Genomic DNA, 9,176 nt, shown 5'->3' with positions numbered 1-9,176 from the left:
GAAAAACATTAAAAAAAAAAAAAAAAAAAAAAAAAAAAAAAAGAAAAAAAAGAAAATTATTTTAGTTTCAAGATCAATTAGAGACCCAACTCTGGCTTCGGATCAAATTCTGGCCAAGGCACTTTCAAGCACATGATTGTAAGTTTTATAACATCTGTTGGCCTCCCTCAATAAGATGGAGATGGTAGCAATATCTGCAGGATCACTGCGAGGATTAAATGTAATAGCACTGTCTAGGAGACAGTACAACATTTGTCACACGGTTATTGTCATCATCACGTGTGTATTTAGTTTATGTGTTTGCCTGCATACATGTATGTGCACCATATGAATGCAGTACCACAAGATACCACAAGAGGGCACCACATACTCCTGGACTTGAAGTTAACAGATGATAGCTGATGTGTGTTCTGAGAAACAAACTCATGACTTGTGCCAGAGCATCAAGTGCTCTTAACCACACAGCCATTTCTCCAGCTCCTATGATCATAACTTAAAAGCTTGATAAACACTTTTATGTGTTTCACGCAGTGCCCTTAGCAGAAAATAAATTAAGATATGCATAATTTGTGGGCAAAAACATCATGTTGATACCCAGGGAAAGGATCGATTTCATGGGCGAGAGGCTTTTTGTTGGATGTCCCCTCAGGGTTAGTTCTGGTAAGGAAGGTAGGGAGGGAAGGTAGGGTAGGTGTTCAAGGCTGAGAAAATACGTGTGTAAAAGCCACATGCTACCAATAGTCTATGCAATGAGCCTTCCCTACCTCGTGCCTGGAGACCAGTACGGACAGACATTAGACTATTTGGGACCGAAGGCTACAGTTAGCAGGACCCTTTCTTTGTTCTAACAGGACAAAACTGCTGGTAGGCCATGTTAAATGGCAGGGATGCTTTGCAGAAGCCCACGGCACCCTTCCTTAATGAGCTGTCAGAGGTTCTGCCGTGCTGTTTGTCTTGTGAGCACGTTTTTCTGAAGGTCGTCAGTGAAGAGCAAGTATGGGAATAGCAACAGGTTCACCAGTTGGCAGGAGGCTGGGAATCTGTGCATTCAGAATCAGGAGGGGGCAGTGGGAAAGAGTCTATTCTTCAAGCCTAGATTGACAGCTGCCTTTCAAAAGAGGGGGTGTGCTTGTCTGAAGCTCAGAGAGTCTTGCGCCAATTTGAGATCCAGAAGCTTCGGTAGGGCTCTGTCTGCTTGCAGTGAGATAAAGCCTAGTAGACTCAGTTTCAATGATCTTAATCTTGTGCACTCACCGGAGATGTGAAGTCAAGTCTGATAGAGGTCACATGTCGGGGCAACGATGCCTACTGCCACATAGTTCAAAATAATCTGAAGTTGGGCTGTCACACAAGGGTTCCATTGTTTTAGTGAGGCTGTTTAATTATATGTGAAATTTAGAATTAAAGGTTTAGAGTGGGGTTGGTTTTGCTCTCTCTACCCATGAAGTTCTTACGGTTGTGTTAAAAGGTTAAGGAATAGCATTTGGGGACAGAGAGACCTAGGTTTTGTACCTTGTCCCCTGTGGATCTTTGAGCAAGTTACTTAGAGACTGTAGACAATATCCCAGACTTCACAGACTTGCTTTGAGGATTAAATGAGGGAATGCTTGTGAAGTGCCAGCACAGACCACAGCAGAGATGCTTGTGTGGATGTTGTTACTATGTCTCAGCACAGACCCCTGCAGTGATGCTTGTGAGAATATCGTTACTATGTCTCAGCACAGACCACAGCAGAGATGCTTGTGTGAATATTACTATGTCTCAGCATAGACCACTGCAGTGATGATTGTGTCAGCACAGACCCCTGCAGTGATGCTTGTGAGAATATCGTTACTATGTCTCAGCACAGACCACAGCAGAGATGCTTGTGTGAATATCATTACTATGTCCTTCCAAGAGCAGCCTAACCTTCCCCCAGTGGTGTACCTATATAAAGATAAAAACTTTCATTTAATTCAAATAATCACAGATCAAGGAATTAGAAATAAAATTTTATACACTTTTTGTAATGATGTAATCTAGACTGCTAGCTATGAGTGTGTGTGTGTGTGTGTGTGTGTGTGTGTGTGTGTGTGTAATAATGCAATGTGATCAGTTAATCTTGGTCAGTCCTTGTTGGTATCCTCAATGTAGTGCATTTTCAGTTATTCAACTAGATTAAGTGCATGCAAGTCTGACAGGGCTGCAAACCTTGCTGCATCATGTACTATGTGAGAAAAACAGTATCTACCCCCCCTACCGTATACAGATAAAAAAAACATGAAGTATTATCTGTGAAAAACAAAACCAAAAAAAATTATTACTTTAACTGAAATATTAGCTTTTTTAGGACCTTTGTATAAGCTATTTATATAATTAAAAGCATGGCTAAGAAACTCAGGGAAGCTCTGCATTTTAATCTTTTTTTTTCAGTTATTAATTTAGATGATAATATAAATTTACTATTATACTAAAGCTGGAAAGATCATCTCTAGGATTATATTGTTGCCCTTTCACTTGACTAATACGAAAGCCCTGGGGAGGAGGAGGGTTTAATAAAGATGCAACAATGAGAGTTTAATTGTCCCCAGAATTGCTGTAATGATAATAAAGAGAACAGGAAGATAATGGAATGCGTGTAACAGGAGAGAAGTGGGGTCTGTTGGAGAGAGATCCAATCTCTGGCCTTCCTGACCAGAAAGGCAAGATGGGGCAGTTGGGGGAAGAGATGACTAAAGACAAAGTATGTGGGAAGATGGCTCAGTGGTTAAGAGCGCTGGCTGCTCTTGTATAGTACCTGGGTTTGGTTTCTATCGCCCATATTAGGTGACTCACAACAGCCTGGAACTATAGCAACAGGGGATCTGATGCCCTTTTCCAGCCTCCATGGGAACCTGAACATTCATGGCATATACAGGCACATAGAAATTTACACATCAAAAGCTTAAAAACCAACAACAACCACCTACCAAAATATCTATGAACATGTCAGAAGGAAACACATCACTTTGTAGGCTGCCTTAAAAGCTAATTAAAAAAAAAAAAAAAAGTACAATTGTCTGGAAACTAGTAGAAAGCAATAATAGAACTAAAATTTGCCATGGAGTGATGAGCTCTTTTTCTCTTCTAACTGGTCCTCAGCATGCAAGGACAAACATCAGTTAAGATGAAATGCTGTGTCTCTCTACAGTTCCTGTACACTGACCCAGATCATTTCTACAACATGTGGAGAATGCTCTCTAGTGTCTGGGACATTAAAACACCGTTCAAGCTCCCTCACTTTAGACACCTTGGAGAATTACATTCAGGGTAATATTTGGCTCTAGAAAATTTCACAAGCTTCCTGTCGTGTGGTGACTATATCCCTCAAGTGTGTGTCTATAATGTCTTGTTTACTGTAACTGCATAGGTAATGATGGTATTAACAATCTTTTTTTTGCTGTTTTGATATTTTGAGACAAGATCTCAATCTGTAGCCCAGGATGTCCCGAAACACAACTATAGAGCCCAGGTTAGCCTAAAACTCATGATAAACCCTCCTGCCTCAGCCTCTCCAGTGCTAGGAAATCGTAATTCTTTATTATCGATTTTAGTTATATTTTTATTTATTCATTTTGTGGCATGTCTTTATGACTACCCTCCCATTATATGGGGCCAGGGTATTAAACTCAGGTTGTCAGATTTGAGGCCTGCCTCTGGAGGGATTCACGCTTAGTATTATAAGACTCATCATGGCCAGGGAGGGCACAGGTCGTCAGTGGGAAATCGACAACTAACGGGTTTGCTAACTGGGCATGTTGCCCATTTACACACACACACACACACACACACACACAATATTGAAGACAGCACTAACAGATATGTAATGTTGTCCAGTAAAGTTCCTGTGTACATTGGTCAGCAGCAGTTAACGCAGATGCACATAACTGGTCAAAGGTGCTGAGAATCAGTGAGCACTCGGCTCTGAACAGAACATCAGTAGCAACTGCCCACCACCATGTTCTGCAACCATTGCAGAAGAGGGGAGGGCTGTGTGTAAAGACTGTGAGAGTTGGTGGCTGGGTAGCCTTGCTGTGAGATGCTGTTTTTGGAGATGACCCCGACATTGTGTTGATGGGCTTACCGTCTTCCATCGCTGTGGGTACCCATCCAGTCAGTCAGCATCCCAACAGGAAGCAACATTTGGCTTGGTGTGTTGGTTTGTTTTTTTAAGGCGAGGACATGAGTTGGGAGAAGACATGCTGAGGGTGTCTGGGAGAAGGGAGGGGAACTTGGTTGGGATATGATCAAGATCCTGTGTACATGAGCAAAGTTGTCGGAAGGTAAAGGTAGCCTACTTATAAAAGCAAGCAAAAACAAGCCCTCGCTTTATGCTTTATATATGAAATAAATAAACTTGGCTTATCTGAAGGTTGCTCCAGGAATAGAAAAACGAGATACCGATTTGGTTGTCTGGTGATCTTACTGGAAGCCGTGGGCCTTTAGTTATGCTTGTACCTTTTTGGTGGTATCTGGGATGCCTCTTAGAAGTCAGAAAGTCTCTGTGGCTCTCTAGGGAGTCATTTGGCATTCTTTTTTATGTGGTAATTTTCTTAATAAGTTTTTTTTTTTTTCAGAGAACAATGGCTAAGTTCAGCTCCAATGGAATTCCCATAAATTCCAAATTAGTCATGTTTGCATTAATGTGGCTTTAATCACAGTCCGGGATAAGAGCGTAAAGAGCAGAACACTCTCGTTGCTCACCATGCACCGCAAGCATGGGGAATCATCTTATGAAGAAATCCTTTGAATGCATATTAATTCCCAGTATGTGTCAATACTAGTTCATATGTTATTGAAGCAAAACAAGTGCATAGCTGTGCAGGCTTGTAGGTCACGTGTAGTCACATATTTTGATCACAGTGCATATGTGGGGTCAAAGAACAAGCCTCAGGGATGTAGTCTCTCCTTCCCCCTGTAGGTTCCAGGGATCTGACTCAAGTTGTCCGGCTTGGCAGCACGCACCTGTATTCCCTGAGCTATCTGCATGACGGCTTTGATGAAAAAAAAAAAAAAAGACTCATGTTAACTGCATATAAAGCTCTAGGTTAATTTTGATCTATTGTTATTATTACTATTACCAATGATAACTTCTTTCTTTTGAAACGGAGCCATTCCACTATATAGTCCTGGCTGGCTTGGGACTTTCTATACAGACCAGGGCTGGCCTCAAACATGTGACCCTCCTGTCTCTGCTTCCCTAGAGCTAGGATTTCGGGTGTGCTACTGACATACTAGAGCTAACCTGGAGAATGAGTGTGTTTCTGCCACCTGTAGGGAGAGATTCCCTGCTTGACCCCTTCAGTCAAGGATTCAGTCTTCAGTGAGAAGTTTCATGTCTAAGCGAGGGTGCACGGGTGAATTAAGGAATGATATTCTATAGTGGGTCCTTGTATGGAACATAACGTTAGGATTATGGGCACAGATATTAATACATTTTTAAGTGCAAACGTCATAGAGTGTCCTCATTCAGTCCTAGACTGTACCACCTACTCCATCCAAGCTGAAACCTGTATGACATGCTCTTGGACCAAAGACTGTGCACAACTGGGACACAATCTAAACACAGGATGGGGGGGACCATGAATATACTAGGCAATAGGAATATTTCTCTGTTGTAATCTCGAAGCATACCTGCCATAACTGTGGCCCACGGTTAACCAGAATGTCATTAGCCACATGTGGCTGAACTGATGAGACTCCTCTAAACAAAGCAATGCTTTATCAAACCTTGCACGATGTAATTTCCTTTCCTCGGTTTTAGATTCTTCTACTTTAAGACTACATATGAATACAACATTGATAGTAAGAGTAGAATGGCTAAGGAACATCTCTACTAAATAATACTTGTATATAACAAATTGTAAACCATTTGAACATATTTGCTGATAATTTTAATTTCATGAAAAAAATATGATACCAAAATACATAACAGGAGTCTAATGATATTAAATAAAATATGAGTACTTTGGCTGGAAAGATGACTCTGTGGTGAAGAACACTGGCAGATCTTCCAGAGGACCTGGGTCTGATTCCCAGGACCCAGATGTTGGCTCACAGCTGTGTGTAACTGCAAGGATAAGGGGATATCCTGACACCCTCTCCTGGACTCCACAGGCTTAAGGCCTGTGTGTGAAGACTTGAGTTTGAAAGCTACATGAAATCCTGTCGAGAGAGAGAGAGAGAGAGAGAGAGAGGGAGAGGGAGAGGGAGAGGGAGAGGGAGAAGGGAAGGGGAGAAAGAACCCCACCACTTCTGGTTTGTCAGGACAGTTTTCTTTATAGTGTATCGCCATCTGAAATTATCTTACTTTATACATCAGTACACCTTTGCAAATACTTTCAACTCCTTACTTTTTCATTTGTTTTCTTCTCTGCCTATCCCTATGTTCCCTCTTAAGCCACACTGATTAATAAGGCTTTCAGTATCAACACTTTACTGGAATGCTCTTCGGAAAATGACCAATGCCTCATCCAATGAACAATGAGTCACCAGGCACGCCCTCATCTGTCTTGGTTTAGCCGCAGCCTCTGATGGGGCAGCTCCTGTTCTCATAGGAACTGGGTGGGACTCGAACCTGGGTCCTCTGGAAGGACGGCCAGTGCTTACAACACTTCAGCCATCTCCTTATTCCCCATACTTAACTGCTCTTTTAGAAGTCAAAGTTCAGTCCCCAGTCCCACATCAGTGTTTAAGAACCACCATTAAAAATAGGATTTGAAAAAATTAAAGTCACAGCAGAGCATCCCACCGGCTTCTTATTCTTAAATGGCTCAGGACAAATAAAGGTTTTAGGTACTATACCTGCAACATTATTATAAGTTTGAAATGAGTTTAAAATAAAAATAATGACACATCTATGAATGTTACTTTATTCCTTTTCCAAGGGATGGGTGTTTAGTTTACTGTAGGTAAAGCCTAAAAGGTCCCCATCCTCTGAAAATGTCGTGGAAATCTAAATCAGGATGACAGCTACACAGCAAATGACTGTAGTGTCCAGCAAATTGCAGCACCTGTCCTTAAGCCACTGGATTGCAAGAAGAGATGTGCCAAGTGTTGGGGCTTCAGACAAGCAGCTGAGGTGCCTATTTAATATATTAATGCGGACCTGGCCTCCAGGTTCTCCCAACATCCCTCAGTCCCCACCTGTTACAAGGCATGGCTGGCACAGCCCACTCTCTATGCTGAACTTTCCAGTCCAAGGCTGGGCTTCCCCTTTTCCAGAGCCTCTTCCCTATATAATCCAAACATCTCTCTCTTTCTCTCTCTCTCTCTCTCTCTCTCTCTCTCTCTCTCTCTCTCTCTCTCTCTCTCTCTCTCTCTCTCTCTCTCTCTCTCTCTCTCTCTCTCTCTCTCTCTCTCTCTCTCTCTCTCTCTCTCTCTCCCTTCTCTGTGTGCATGCCCCCCATGGCAATTTCCCTAGTCCTGTTCCTTGGAACCAATGAACCCACCTGAGAGCTACCCCCAATAAACCTGCCTTTATACTTTTAATTCAGCCGTGAATAGATTTATTTTGTTGTAGGATGAAACCTATTATTAAGATGGAAATGTTTTCCTTTTTCCACTTATACATTTACTCTTTATCGTGTCTCTAGAACACTCGAAATCAAAGCTGAGCCTACTTACTCTTTTTTTTTCTTTTTACATGTTTATCCATTGACTCCATATTGGTAAGGTGTAACATTACCTTGGCTAGCCCCCAGCTGAGCAGAGGGCCACACAAACCTGGCAGGAATAAACAGACAAGTCCTCCATAGGCCTGGCACCTTCATGTTACATTTGCCTGGGGGTGGCCTGAACTTCAAAGACTCAAAGCGGGAAGAGTCTTGTGTATGGAGGGAGATCAGTCCGCACATGGGTACCAGTTACTCATCGAGGAGGTCACATTCCAGTGCAGGGAACAACAGCTGCCCAGAACTGCAAGTCCTTGGAGAGAGGCAAGAAGAAGCCACCAGGCCTGGCCAGCTCGTTGCCAAGACACCCACAGGGATCTAGAAGGGTCATTCAGCAGACATTCCTGTTTGTCTTGTCACAATCAGTCAACGTGCACCAGGAAACAGTTCATGTGTCATTCCTTCCTCTTGGAACTTTTATGTATAGCCCTTAAAATGACAGGGACAAGGCAGATGGCACTGCGGGAATAACACGTGTTGAATAAAGAATTGAAGAAGAAAAACAGCTTCTTTTAGTGTTTTAAAACATTAATGCTTATACACCTTTAATCCCAGCACTTGGGAGGCGGCAGAGGCAGGTGAGTTTCAAGGCCAGCCTAATCTACAGAGTGAGTTTGCATAGAGCCAAGGTTACACAGAGAAACCCTGTCTTGAAATAACAAACGAACAAGCAAGCAAGTAAACACACACTACACAGAGAAACTCTGGCTTGAAAAAAAAACCCAAGTAAATGATAAATAAATATGCTTCAGCTGACTAAATCTGTCTAGACCTGTGGTTCAAAACCTGTGGATTACAACTCCACAGGGTCACATATCAGATATCCTGCACATCAGATATTTACATTACAATTCATAAGAGTAGCATAATTACAGTTATGAAGTAGCAACAAAAATAATTTCATGGTTGGGGGGGTCGCCACAACATGAGGAAATGCATTAAAGGGTCCCAGCATTAAAAAGGCCGAGGACTACTGCTTTAGACTTTGGGAGAGAGAAAGTGTTGCTAGCCTATTTTTATGAATGAGGAACTCAGAAAGCTCAGAGCCATGGATCTGGGATCCTACACTTAACCATGACATTCATCCACCTTCAATAGAACAGAGGTGTATGCATGCTTCTGAAAGACTCACAGATGTGGATGGAGGAATAGGAAACAAATGCACACGTATTTAATATTTCCAGACTCGTATTGAAAGTGGTAAAACAAGACACAACCTGAATGTTCAACAAGTAAGGTATTATCCTAATATAAGTATTATCCATTAAAATATGGCTATACCACGGGAGGAAGTGTAATCTAGCACCTGGAAGGCCAAGGCAAGAATTTGATGCCATTCTGGGATATGTACAAAGAGAGAAGAGAGCTAGGATTGGGGGTGGGGTGGTGTCTTAGTCAGGGTTTCTATTCCTGCACAAACATCATGACCAAGAAGCAAGTTGGGGAGGAAAGGGTTTATTCAGCTTACACTTCCATGCTGCTGTT

The 9,176-nt window shown here is 42.2% G+C and overlaps 1 long non-coding RNA gene across 1 annotated transcript in view; it reads right to left on the bottom strand.

The window, feature by feature from the left end:
• Window positions 1–4,347: 4,347 nt before the first annotated feature.
• The window catches only part of LOC110303563, a 10,745-nt gene continuing 5,916 nt past the window's right edge, over window positions 4,348–9,176 (bottom strand). Inside the window, exons 2-3 of the long non-coding RNA XR_002378932.1 lie at window positions 7,706–8,150; window positions 4,348–5,012 (exon numbers count right to left, since the gene is read on the bottom strand). This is a non-coding gene — a long non-coding RNA (uncharacterized LOC110303563). The remainder of the gene's footprint in view (window positions 5,013–7,705; window positions 8,151–9,176) is intronic.

The sequence above is a fragment of the Mus caroli genome, chromosome 10 (genome assembly GCF_900094665.2).
Source record: "Mus caroli chromosome 10, CAROLI_EIJ_v1.1, whole genome shotgun sequence".
Lineage (NCBI taxonomy): Eukaryota > Metazoa > Chordata > Mammalia > Rodentia > Muridae > Mus > Mus caroli.
This window is presented reverse-complemented; position numbering and strand designations above follow the sequence as displayed.